Here is a 14,978-nt window from a genome sequence, read left to right as displayed (position 1 = left end):
TCCAACACAGAGTTACCAAATGACCCAGCAATTCTACCCTTAGTTAAATATCTAAGAGAAAAAAATCATATCTACATAAATACTTTTACATGAATGTTTATAGCAACATCACTCATAATAGCCAAAATGTGAAAACAATCAAAATGTCCATTAATTGATGAATGGATAAAAAATGAGGTTCATCCAGATAGTGAAAGGAGCTGATCATAAAAAGAACATATGTTATATGATTCCATTTATATGAAATGTAAAGAATAGGCAATTTCATGGAGGCAGGAAGTAGATCATTGGGTGGTTAGAATTGGGGAGGATTAGGGGTATGGAATCATAAATAAAGGGTATGATATTTGGGGGGATGATAAAAAGTTCTAAAATTGACTTTGGTATTGTTACATGTATCCATGAATATACTAAAATCCACTGAATTGCACTACTTCAATAAACGAAGTTTATATTATATGAACAATATCTTAATAAAGCTATTTTTAAGCTGGGTGCAATGCTACATACCTGTAATTCTAATGACTCAGGAGGCTGAAGCAGGAGGATCTCAAGTTAAAATTCAGCCTTAGATATTTAGTTAGACCCTATCTCAAAACAAAAAATAAAAAAGGGTCTGCGGATGCAGTTCAGTGGTAAAGTGCCCTTGAGTTCAATCTCCATTGCAAAAAAAAAAGAAGCTGTTTTTAAAAATAAAAATGGGGCTAAGAATTTAGCTCAGTGGTAGAGTGCTTGTCCAGTATGCATGTGATCCTGGGTTTGATCCCCAGCACCACTCTCCAAAAAAGAAAGAAAGAAAGAAAAGAAAGAAAGAAAGAAAGAAAGAAAGAAAGAAAGAAAGAAAGAAAGAAAGAAAGAAAGAAAGAAAGAAAATGGGCCATTATTATAGATCCTCCAACATTTAACATTTAAAGTATGGGAGGGCTGTGGATTCAACCCAGTGGCAGAACTCTTGCCTACCATATGTAAAGCCCTGGGTTCAATTCCCAGCACCACAAAAAAATTAATTAACAATAAAGGATAAAATGGGGATATTAGGAACAAATGCAGACCAATAAACTTAATAAACATAGATAAAATGGTCAAATTATCAAGCTCACTCAAAGTATAAATAGAAAATCTGAGCATAAAAGTAGTGTTTAGGGTTGGGGGTTGTGGCTCAATAGTAGAGCACCTGCCTAGCACGTGTGAGGCACTAGGTTCGATCCACAGCATCACATACAAATAAATAAATAAAATAAAGATTGTGCTCATAAAAAAGAATAAAAAAGTGGTGTTTAGAAGAAAATAAAAACCTTAATTCATAAACTATCTAATTTGCATCATATAAACCACAGCCAATTCTAAATTGTAAATGTGTCATCACTGAATGTGGATTAATAAAAAGATGATAATAATCAGATCTCATTGGCTGATACAAGCCAGCTCCAGTCCACCACTAACTATATCTATAAAAGAAAACAAGTTATGGAAAAACTCCTAAGAAAACTCCAGGCTCAAATGTCTTCATTAGTGAATGATATCAAAATTTTAAGATTAAAATAATACAAATTTTAAACAAATTATTTCAGAAAGCAGAGGAAGAGATCTGCTTTATATACAATAAGGTTGAATTATCCTGATATTAATACAAAAACAGTACAAGAAAACTATAGACCTCATTAATACAGATTTTTAAAATATTATTTTTATTACTTTTCATACGCATTGTACTGGGTGGGGATTGAAGCCAGAGCCTCATGCAAGTGTTCTACCACTGAGCTTATCTCCAGCCTCTCAAAGGCAAAAATCCTTAACAAAATTTTGGGAAATGTAATCCAGCAATATATTATAACTATATAAATTTATTATGACCTTGTGAGGTTTACTCCAGGAATGAAAAATTGGTTGAACATTTGGAAGTCAATATTACTCAACATATTAACATAATAAAGGAGAAAAACATAAGCATCACAATAGATACAGAAAAAATATTGATAAAAGTCAATACTCATTTATGATCAAATCCTTCAGGAGACTGGGTTATAAAAGGTTCTATACACAGCATTGAAAAAAATTCTCTCAGGAAATTGAATAGAAAGGAAATTCCTTAACCTGAAATAGGGCATCTATGGAAAAACTGAAGCTGACATCATACCTAATAGTGAAAGACAGAATATTTTCTTCCTATGATTGGGGGTCACAACTGCTATTCAAAAATGTACTGGAAGCTGAGTATGGAGGAACATGACTATAATTCCAACTACTTAGGAGGCTGAGGCAAGAGCATTGTAAGTTTGAGGTCAGCCTTGGTAACTTAGTGAGATCCTGTCTCAAAATTTAAAAAGGGATGGGGGTGCTGGGGAGATAGCTCAGTCAGTACAGTGCTTGCCTTGCAAGCACAAGGCCCTGGGTTCAATCCCCAGCACTGCAAAAAAATAAATAAATAAATAAATAAATAAAGGGAGGGGGATGTCGTTCAATGTTAGAGCACTTCCCTAGCATGCATGAGGCCCTATGTTCAATCCACAGTACCCCACACACACATATACACACACAAAGAAAAAAGAGTAAAGAAAAACATACTGAAAATCCTAGTTAGTGTAATAAGGCAAGGAGGAAAAAGTCATATAGGTGGGAATGAAAGTGGAAAAACTATTTGCAAGAGAATCAAGAGCATGTACATAGAATTCCCTAAGGATCTATTAAAAACTTACTAGAACTACTAAGTGAATTTAGCATGATCTCAGAGTAAAGGAACAATATACAAAAATCAACTCTATCTTTTAGATACTATAAGTAAAAAATTTGAAGTTGAAAAACTTCAAATACTTATGCAATTGCATCAAAATCATGAAACAATTAGGATTAAAATTTATGAAATAAGTGAAAACATGTATGCTAAAATCTATAATACATTACTCAAAGTAATTATGGAACGCCAAAATAAATGAAGAAGCATATCATGTTCGTGGATCAGAATACTAGATATTGCCAAATTGGCAATTCTGCCAAGAGTGATCTGTAATTCCAATTAAGATCCCAGCAGGTTTGTGTGCATGTGTGTGTGTGTGTGTGTGTATGCATGTGTGTAAATTTACAAACTGGTTATAAAATTTATAAGGGCATGCACATATTGTGTGTCTCCCATCCCAGCCTCCCATTTGCTTATAGTATTTCTGATTTCCCATGGGCACAAACTTCCAGTGATTCTGTGTTGCATGAGAGTTCATTCAGCAAGACTCAAGTAAAAGGTAAGCAGACCACATCTATGACAAAGGAGCAGGGTTTGGGTGCTGAAAGCCAAGAAACACCATCCTTTTGTACCCATTTAGAAATTAAATCAAACACAAAATCACATTCTAAGAAACAGAAACAACCATGATATCCAATGATATCTTTTCTTCACGTTTTCTTCCTCTGTATTCACTAACCACCTATATTGAAAATGATGACAAATAAAGGGAAATATAGAGAAATCCATAAGTCTTTTCCTTTCAGTCCTTCCTTACTCATGAGAAAGAGGAAAGTGGAGAGTGTTAGCAGAATATGTATGTGTGCACATCAAGAAGTGAAATTAAAACTTCTGAGTTGGTTTGGGCATTGATGTCACTGTTCTGATAAGAAGTAAATACAGTCAGTGTGGTGGCACATGACTATAATTCCAGCTACTCTTGCAAGCTGAGGTAGGAGGTTTGCAAGTTCAAGGCCAGCCTGTGCAACTCAGTAAGACCCTGTCTCCAAATAAAATCTAAAAAATGGACTGGGTGTGTACTTCAGTCATAGAGAAATTGCCTAGCATGTGCTAATCCCTTGGTTTGATCTTTGTTGGTACCACACACAAAAAAAGGAAAGAAATATATATGAAAGCTACAAAATATGAAATGTGTTTTTCTGATGATTCTGCATGCAAGTCAAATGCTCTTATATTTGTGTGAGTTTGTGTGTGTGTGTGTGTGTGTGTGTGTGTGTGTGTTTTAGTCAGTTTTTTGCCACTGTGACTAAAAGGCCTGACCAGCACAATTGTAGAGGAGGAAAAGCTTATTTGAGTGTTCATGGTTTCAGTGGTCTGAGTCCACAGAAGGCCAACTCCATTCCTTGGGGCTCGAGGTGAGGCTAAACATCATGGCAGAAGAGTACGGCAGAGGGAAACAGCTCACATGGTGATCAGAAGTCAGAGAGAGAGAAAAACTCCACTCTCCAGATACAAAACCTATACCCGGAAGCGATGCCCCCAGTTCCCACCTCCTCTAGCCACAACCTACCACTTCAGTAACCACTCAGTTAATCCTTATCAGGGGATTAATTCACTGATTGTGTTAAGACGCTCACAACCCAATCATTTCTCTTCTGAACCTTCTTGCCTTGTTTCGTTCATGACCTTTGGGGGACACCTCACATTCAAACCATAACAGTGTGTGTGAGTGTGTGTGTTGCTGGAGATCAAATGAACCTATGGTCTTACACATGCTAGACAAGTGCTCTAATCCTAGCCTACACTGTCAGTATTATACTTGCATTTAAAACTGGCATTGTACAATAGCAAGTTGACCTGTATACTTCATGCTGATAAGTTCAACTTTTTTTACTTTACTTAGAATGTCATTATATAATAAGTAAAAACATATGTTAATGTCAAGATCAATAGTCAAGGTGGGTGCACTGGCGCACAACTATAACCCCAGTGGCTCTGGAGGCTGAGGCAGGAGGATGGAGAATTCAAAGACAGCCTCAGTAAAAGCAAGGTGATCGCTGACCCCACCTGCCCCGCCACACACCAAGGTCAGACACTGGTGCTGAGCCCCACAGCCTGCCCCCACACCGAGAACGGAGGCCAGTAGCTGAGCCTGACCGCCTGCCCCCCTACTGCTGAGGGATACTGCGCCTGCCTCCGTGCTGGCTCAGTGCACCCTCGATGGTGCTCCCCACCTTCTTTGGAGGCTGGTGCAAACATTTTGAATTATTCTTGAGGGTGTGACCATCATCATTGGAAGGGCGGCTCCCTTCCTGAGACACCTACAGGAGACTGGAGGCCCTTTGGCAGGTACCTCTATTTACTCACTTACATCCTACACCCTTTTTCACCATCCTCTTGTTCACAACTAGAAATAATGTAAACAGTAATCAAACTGATCCTGTTCATTATAATAACGTTAAAGTCTTTACAGGGGCTATCTGGTTCAGGGCTGCATTTTCTCTGTATTGGGTGTTACTGGTATTGATCTCCCCTCCAAAGGAGAGGTAGTGGTAATCTGCAAGGTCAGACTCTAAAAGCAAGAAGGGCCTGGAACAATATATTTCAAGCTCTGAAAGAACATGGATGCCAATCAAGAATACTATACCCAGCAAAACTAACCTCCAGATTTGATGATGAAATAAAATCTCTCCAAGATAAACAAAAGTTAAAAGAATTTACAAATAGAAAGCCTGCCCTACAGAACATTCTCAGCAAAATATTTCATGAGGAGGAAGTGAAAATCAACAATACAAGTCAGCAAAGGGAGGAACTACCCTAAAGGAAAAGCCAATCAAAGGAGAAATCAAGTCAAGTTAAAAACCAAAAATAAGCCAAAATGACCAGGAATACAAATCATATCACAATAATAACCCTGAATATCAATGGCCTAAACTCAATAATCAAAAGACATGGACTGGCAGATTGGATTAAAAAGATGGACCCAACAATATGCTACCTTCAAGGGACTCATAGAAAAAGACATCCACAGACTAAAGGTGAAAGGATGGGGAAAAACATACCATGCACATGGACCCAGTAAAAAAGCAGGGGTCTCCATCCTCATATCAGATTAAGTGGACTTCAAACCTAAGTTAGTCAGAAGGGATAAAGAACGACATTTCATACTGCTTAAGGGAAGCATAAAACAGCAAGATATAACAATTTTAAATATTTATGCTCCAAACACTGGAGCGCCTATGTATATTAAACAAACACTTCTCAATTTTAAGAATCAAATAGACCAAACACATTAATAGTGGGGGACTTTAACACACTGCTCTCATCACTGGATAGATCCTCCAAACAAAAACTGAACAAAGGAACTATAGAACTAAATAATACAATCAATGATATAGACTTAATGAATATTTACAGAGTATTTCATCCATCATTAAGCGAATATACTTTCTTCTCATCAGCTCATGGATCCTTCTTCAAAATAGACCATAAGCTATGCCACAGAGAAGCCATTAGTAAATACAAAAAAATAGAGATCTTACCCTGTATCCTATCAGACCATAATGGAATGCAATTAGAAATGAACAATAAAATAACAAACAAAAACTACGCATAAGCCTGGAGACTAAATAATATGCTATTGAATGATGCAGTGATAACAGAAGACATCAGGGAAGAAATAAAAAAATTCTTAGAGGTAAATTAGAACAATAATACAACATATCAAAATCTCTGTGGCATTATGAAAGCAGTACTAAGAGGAAAGTTGATTGCATTGAGCTCATACATTAAAAAATAAAAAGTCAACAACTAAATGACCTAACATTACATCTCAAAACCCTAGAAAAAGAAGAACAGATCAACACCAAAAATAGTAGAAAACAGGAAATAATTAAAAACAGAGCTGAAATCAATGAAATTGAAACAAGAGAAAAAACTCAAAAAATAGACAAAACAAAAAGTTGGTTCTTTGAAAAAGTAAACAAAATTGATAAACCCCTAGCCACACTAACGAAGAGGAGAGAGAAAACTCAAATTACTAGAATTCGTGATGAAAAAGGAAAGATCACGACAGACACCATTGAAATACATAACATAATTAGAAGCTACTTTGAAAATCTATACTCCAACAAAACATAAAATATTGAAATCATTGACAAATTTTTACAGAAATATGATCCTCCCAAACTGAATCAGGAAGATGCACACAATCTAAACAGATCAATTTTAAGCACTGAAATAGAAGAAACCATCAAAAGCCTACCAACCAAGAAAAGCCCAGGACCAGATGGATTCTCAGCCAAATGCTACAAGAACTTTAAAGAACCTAGATGCCCTTCGAAAGATGAATGGTTAAAGAAACTGCGGTACATATACACAATGGAATATTATTCAGCCATAAAGAAGAATAATATTGTGGCATTTGCAAATAAATGGATAGAATTGGAGAATATCATGCTAAGTGAAATAAGCCAATCCCCAAAAACCAAAGGCCAAATGTTTTCCCTGATAAGTGGAGAATTATATATAATGGGGGTGGAGGGTGGGGAGGGATAGAAGTATGGGGGAACTATAGATTATGTTGAAGGAAATGAGAGGAAGTGGGTATAAAAAATGGTGGAATGAGGCAAAGATCATTACCCTATGTACATGTATGATTACACAAATCATATGACTCTACATCGTGTACAACCATAGAAACGAAATGATGTACCCCATCTGTGTACAATGAATCAAAATGCAGTCTGTAAAAAATTAAAAGATAAATAAAAAAAAAAGCAAGGTGCTAAGCAACTCAGTGAGACCCTGTCTCTAAATAAAATACAAAATAGGGTGTGGATGTGGCTCAGTGGTTGAGTGCCCCTGAGTTCAATCCCCAGAATAAAAAAAAAAAAATCAATAGTCATCAATCACCATGAGGCAGGTATCCTTGATATATGATATACTGTGATGAAACTGCAATTTACCTCGGTAAACTACTTCTCAAAATCCATAACTCCAGTCTAACTATTAGAAAAAATACCAGAAAAAAATCCAATACAGGGACAGTATATAAAACATCTGAGTAATACTCAAAATAGTCAAGGTCATCAAAAACAAAATCTGAGGATTGGAGATATAGCTCAGTTGATAGAGTGCTTGCCTTGCATGCACAAGGTCCTGGGTTCAATCCCCAGCACCACCAAAAAAAAAAAAAAAAAAAAATCTGAGAAAATGTCACAGCCAAAATAAATCTGAGGAGATACAACAACTAAAAGTAATATGGTATTCCAGATGGGATCCTGGAAGGAAAAAGTACATCTGTAAAGCAGAGAAAATTTAAGTATAGAGGTTAGTTAATGTTAATATATCAATATTGGTCCGTGAATTATAGCAAATGCACTATACTGATGTAAGATGCTAATAGGTCAAATGGACTGTGGGAAATATTATATTGGAACTCTATACTACGCACTCAATTTTTCTATAAATTAAAACAATTCCAAAAAAGAAGGCTCTTTTAAAAGAAAAATAAAGGCAAATCAAAAAACAGACCAGAGGAGAAAAGCTTTACATTTTAGTACCTTTAATGCATTTCCCCTTGATTTTTGACAATGGGACTTTCATTGTCATTTTAAATCAGCCCCCACAAATTAGGTAGCCAGCTCTGCCGCTGTCCCAGTGTTTGCTCTTAAGTCTCAGGTTTGGGTATTTAAGAGTCCCTGAGGTGATAAGTAAACTGTCGGTTGGAGCCCAGCCAGGCAGGCCAGCACAGGGTAATTGTGTGCTGTGAACATGTTTGGATTCCAGGACAGATGGAAGCAGCAGCTACAATCTGGAAGAGGTCCTCACATAGGCCAGATGCTGTTCCTAAGAGAAGCCTCTTCTTAGCATGGTGGAAAGTAAGGAGTCCAAAGCATCCCAGAGCTGGAAGAGACCTCACTCAAGGTTCTAGTTCAGACCTACCTATCTTTTCCGGGAGAAAAAAAGTCATAAAATGAGGCAAGGAGAGGGTTGGAAGGCTCTCATGTCTCCAGAGCCCCAGTGGATGAGTGACAGCAGGAGTCCAACCCAGCACCTAGCTGCTACTGTCTCCCTTCAGCCCAGGTCTGGACCTGCCTTCTCTCTCCCTGAGTGCTTCTAGCAGACTCGGCTGCTAGCCCACCTTTTCTCAGTGCCCCTTCCTTGCTTCTCTGAGCACATACACGTGTGGGCTCAGGGGCCACTTGTGAGTGCACTGGTGTCTCTAGGCCCCTATTAGGATGAGGCCAGAAGTAGAAAAGAGAAGGCTCTTGTCATTGCATTTCCCACTTGGAGAATTCCCCTGGGGCAGAACTGGGGAAGGAAAGCAGGAGAGCCACAGGCTGCACAGGGCCTGGTGCAGTCAACAGCTGCAAGTCTGAGAACAACTACTGCCAGAAGAGCCATTAGGAAAGAAAGCAGAGGAGGCAGCAGCAGGGGGCACCCTGGGCTGGGGAGGACAGAGCTTCTCACAGGCCCTGCCAAGTGAAATGAAGGGGACTCAGAGGGAGGGGGGTCTCTGTTCCTACCACAGAAGTGCAGCCCCACCAAGAATGGGAATCCCTGGGCCAGAGACCCAGGAACCAGAAACCCACCCTGGGCTTCCTCAGATTCCCCAGAGAAGGGCACAGCCCCGGAGACTGTTGTCATGGCAGCAGTTGTCCAGGCTGACTGCCTGCCTCCTTTCTGCATGGCTGCTCTGTCTGCCTTCTGATACTTTCAGCTCCTGCTTCCTGAAAATATCTGTGCTGCCCATCCTGGCTGTATATAAATGTGGCTGGAACCCACTGCTAAGTTTTACAAGGTGGTTAAAGGCACCATCTCTCATGTCACACTGCTGTGTTGTTGTTGTTGTTGTAGTTCTGGGGTGGAACCCAGGGCTTCCTGTATACTAGGCAAGTGCTCTACCACTCGACCTATGCTCCCAGCACCTGCTTAGGTTTTATTTTTACTTTTATTCTTCCATAGGGGATTGAACCCAGGGCTTCTCATGTTCTAGGCAAGTACTCTACCATTGAGTTACACCCTCCTGTCCCTTTTAAAATTTTGTTTTGAGACTTGGTCTCGAAGTTGTCCAGGCTGGAGTTAAACTTTTCAATTTCCTGGGATAACAGAAATGCACCATTGCACTGGCTCCTGCCTAGGTGGGGTTTTTAAAATTATCATTGTTGCATTATTATTATACATAATAGTGGGATCCATTATGCCATATTCATACACATACATAACACAATATTTTCAACCTCATTCCCCAGTACCTTCCCTTTTCTTCCTCTTCTCCACCTGATCCACTTTCTCTACTCTACTTTTATCCCTTCTATTACTATTATTATTTTAACTAGTGCATTATATGTATGTGGGATTCATTGTAGTATATTTGTACATAGACATAGCATAATTTGGTAGATTTTATTACTCAGTATTCCCCTACCCCTGCCTAAGTTTTATTTATTTATTCATTTATTTTTTTATTGGTACTGAGGATTGAATCCAGGGGTATTCTCTCACTGAACTAAATCTCCAGCCCCTTTTTAAATTTTTTTTTTTGAGACAGGGTCTTACTAAGTTTCCCAGACTGGCCTTGAACTTGTGATCGACTTGCCTCAGCTTATGGAGTCGCTGGGATTGCAGGCATGTGCCACATGGCAAGGAAATCTGACAAGGTTTTAAACCCCATCTCTGCTACTATATTTCCACGGGAACAATTTGCAACCTCCCAGAGTTTACCTTTATTTTTTTTTTGAGAAAAAAGTAAAAAGAAGTTTTATTGCTTTGCTAGCACAGGTGAAACAAAGGGGACTCCTGTCCCAGGGGCTGTGAGTCTCCCAGAGTTTACCTTTACTATGGGTTCCTTAGGACTAAACCATTGCTAATGATAGTGAGCCAAGCAATATACCCTCCCAGTACCTTAAGTCACCAGTAGCAAATTAAATTCATCAGAAGTTTCATTTTTCAGCCTTGTACTAGCACTCCAACTCTATCAAAACAATTGGTGCAGCGCATTCCTTTGTTACAAATCATTTTCACTACAGCAGGACAACCTTCACCTTATTCCATTTTTGAGAGCCCTTTTTTGAGCCTTTTTGAGAGGACCTCAAATCAGCTACTGCTGGGCAGAGACTTAGAGCCTATATGGAGATTCTATCTTCATTCCTCTTTTTCTGCTTCTGCTTCCTCACAATTTTCTTATCTACCTCACCCCCATATTTACCAAATTCTCATCAAGGGTTAATTTAAGCTGGTTTGAGGACTTTCCAGGACAATTTTGTCTTCTATCAGGAGCACTAGAAAGGAAGTGATGCCACTTTGAGAAGTCTCGCTGAGATGACATGAGGGGAACCAGCCAGGAGGGGCATATTCAGGGCTGCCATACATAACAAGGAAAAGGATTTTTTTAAAAATTTGGAATCAGAATTCTGAGGAGATTCTCCCTAGGTATTTCCTAAGCTTACTAACTTTATCATCCTGTTTAGTACTGATTGCATACCTTAAATTAATACTTTCAGCTAATATACTGAATGAGAGTCTCGATTCAAAGAATGAGGAAGTGAATCTAACACAATAACATTTATCAGTAAAAACAAAATTTTATGTAATTGGATTAAGATTAAAATGGTTTACAGAAAAGCATTAATAGCTTGATATATGAAACACACTAAGGGGTTATCAATTGACTACAACTTAAACTAGATTCAATTTTGAGATATGGCATCCCCAAAATCTACTACAAATTTAGGTTTCATCTGTATACGTATAGTGCCTATTCTAGAATGGCATGGGTAATAAAATCACATCATTCTACACTAGGCAGAATATTTTGGGTTTTTTTGGTACCAGGGATTGAACCCAGGGTCGCTTAACCACTGGTCACATCCCCAGGCCTTTTAGTTTTTTATTTTGAGACAGGGCCTTGCTTAGAGCCTCACTAAGTTGCTGAGGTTGACTTTGAACTTGTGATCCTCCTGCCTTAGCCTCCTAAGTTGCTGGGATTGCAGGTGTGTGCCACCATGCCCAGTTTAGGCAGAATATGTGGTATTATCCAAGACATTTACAGGTTCAGGAACATGTTGAATGGTGAGTGAGCTTGAAAAAGTATGTCACATTTGAAATAGCCTAAGTAACTGGAGAAAAATGTCTTGGTGAGAACATATTACTTAAGAATTACATGAGGGGCTGGAGTTGTAGCTCAGTGTTAGAGCACTTGCCTAGCACATGTGAAGCACTGGGTTTGATCCTCAGCACCACATAAAAATAAATAAACAAAATAAAGGTATTGTGACCTCAAAAAAAAAAAGGAATGACATGAAATAGCATATTGAAAATAGCTCTGGATCTGGGGATGTAGATCAGTCATATATTGCTTGCCTAGTATGCATGAGGTCATAGGTTCAATCCCCAGCATCAAAAAAAGCTTTATTTTTATTGTTACCGAACTCATGTAAATCTTGCTGGGTACAGTGGAGCACACCTGTATTCCCAGCTTCTTTGGTAGGCTGAGGCAGGAGGATCACAAGTTCAAGGCAAGCCTAAGCAACTTAGAAAGACCCTGTCTCAAAATGAAAAAAAAAAAAAAAGAAAAAATCTGTGGATGTAGTTCAGTGGTAGAACTCTCCTGGATTCAACATCCAGTACTATCACAAAACAAAACACAAACCTTGACTCTGTCTAGGTTTCAAGCTCCTTTTACTAGGCAGGAGGACGGAAGGAGGGCTTACGGTGATGACTGGGGACTTCTGAGGCATCATTCAGGTGGTCTGAAATAGGACATTGTGAAAATTGGTGGTTGGTATATGTGCAAATGCAAGGTCATAATGCCCCTGTGAGCCTTGAAAATATTTTAGTTATCTTCATCTTGTCACCCTCTATTTGACAAGAAAGGAGATTGGGGAGGTTTTGATGCACCAATTTGCACTGCCAGTTCTGGGCTAATATTCATTAAATGGCTAACATGTCTATGTGCAGAATTAGGCAGAAATCTAACTCGAAGTTGAGGGTACCAAAGGAAACAGATGCAATATGAAGGCAGAGGCGCCAATCTTTTTCATCCTGTTTTAGTCACCCACTGGACACCTGCAGGTCCAAGTGAAGAGTCAGTGAATTCAGCAAAAGTGACCTTTAAGTCCCCGAAGAGTAACCTAGGCAATCGTTATCATCGTCACCCACACGTCAAAGGTGTTATCTATAGCAAAGCTAGTAGGAGACTAATAATAAATATATTGCTCATCTGCATGACCTCCAAAAATTAATCATTTTAAAAGTCAACTAAAAACAAGTGAAGCTAGAGGGTTTATTTAGGTTTTTCTCTTGGTTTCAATATTTATAATAAAGGAATAATAATTAGTAGTATTGTTAGTGCTTTTTCTTCCCATTATTATACTTAATCCTCATACAGCACTTTCTGTGTGTTAGGTACTATTCCAGATCTGGCACATATACTGACTCATTGACTCATGTACTCCACTTACCAATCCAATGGGGTAGGTACTACTCTTGAGAAACCAATCCTTGACAAAAGAATAAAGACAAGCTGGGTGTGGTGGCACACACCTGTAATCCGAGTGGCTCAGGAAGCTGAGGCAGGAGGATTGTGAGTTCAAAGCCAGCCTCAGCAACTTAGTGAGGCCCTAAGCAACACAGCAAGACCCTGTCTCTACATAAAATATTTTAAAAATGGATGTGGATATGGCTCAGTGTTTAAGCACCCCTGAGTTCAATCCCTGGTACCAAAAAAATTTTATAAAAATAAGACAGAGTGAAACTTTGTTTTAAAGACACATATCAGAGAAAATAAGAAAATTAAAACAATTATGGAAAAGATATAAAAATAAACTACTATCATTTCCAATTTTTTCCCTAGTCCTACTTTTTATATATTTTGAGACAGAGTCTCACTGTATTATATTGCTTAGGACCTTGTATTTTGTTGTATTGCTTAGGGCCTTGGCAAATTGCTGAGGCTGGCTTTGAGCACACGCTTCTCCTGCCTCAGCCTCCCAAGCTGCTGGGATTACAAGTATGTGCCACAGAGCCCAGATTGTTTCCAATTTTTCAGACGAGGAGTTTGAGTCACAGAAAGTTGAAGTAGGTTGTCCAGTGTGTTTTTCTGATGAGAAAGGGAAAGAACCAGGACAACACTGGCAGTTCAAGGTATCAAGGGTAAAAAGCACTTTAATTATTTTATTGTACAAGTTCAGGGGGCAGAGCCAGGACCAATGTGTGAAAACTGGGAGTCAGATTTCAACTCAACAAATGTCATTAGTTAACCTATGAACTCCAAATGATTAGAACTATCTAAAATTTCATTGAGAAGTTTTATAAAGTAGTGAGTTTTTCATCACAGGGTAAAAGGAGAATAACAATAGATATAAAGCAATGAATGAGAAAAAAATAACAGAATGAATCAAACAACATTGCCCTATGTAAATTTATGATTTTTAATTAAAATAAATAAAAAAATAAATAAAGCAATGAATGAAATTGGACTTCTCTACGAAAGAAACCAGCAAATGAGAAACCAACCATTGGGGGAAGAATAATGAAGGTGTAGTGAAACTTGGCTTTACAGACACACATTACAGAAAAGCTGAAAATTAAAATAATTAAGCAAAAGGCATAAAGGTAAACTAATATTGGTCTAATTGCTATGTCAACACAAAGTAAATTAGATGTTGGAAAAAATGAACAAAATTTCATGAAATGGGAAATTTCACATATGAATTAATGTTCAGAAACTTACTGAACAACCTAGGTTTAAAATAAAAAGAAAAAAGATTCCAGAATCCTCACAGATCTGATGGCCACATACCCTGGAAGTGTAAAAGAGAGAGAGGTAGTCTACTCTCTGGAAGAAAGGGCGTTTGCATGAGAAAGTACCACCCATGCTTTTTGAATAGGTAAGATATAGGCATGAGGTTGAGGATCTCAAAGCAGATCCAAAAATATTTAGTACTTGTAATGACAATTGAGTATGTTAGTGTGATTTGAACTCTGCTTCTCAGTATGTGGTCAACCGAATTATTGCATGGTTTACTATTGGCTGTCTTCTCTGCTGCATCTAACTTTTGGGGTCCAGCAATTCCAAGAATCAAGGTATTTGTTGATTTAATGAATTAATATAAACTGTCTCAACCAGAGGCACCAATAACTGGCTGGGTAAGGCTTTAAGATTTCCAGTAAATTTTTTTTTTCTGTTATGAATAGTAACTACTGAGTAATTAGGATACACATATAAGTTATTCAGTGCGTGTATGTGTACATATATGTATGTGTGTGCATATATATGTGTATATAAAGGGGGGGAAAG

Source organism: Sciurus vulgaris (genome assembly GCF_902686455.1).
Source record: "Sciurus vulgaris genome assembly, chromosome: X".
Classification (NCBI taxonomy): Eukaryota; Metazoa; Chordata; class Mammalia; order Rodentia; family Sciuridae; genus Sciurus; species Sciurus vulgaris.
Note: the sequence above shows the minus strand (reverse complement) of the source record.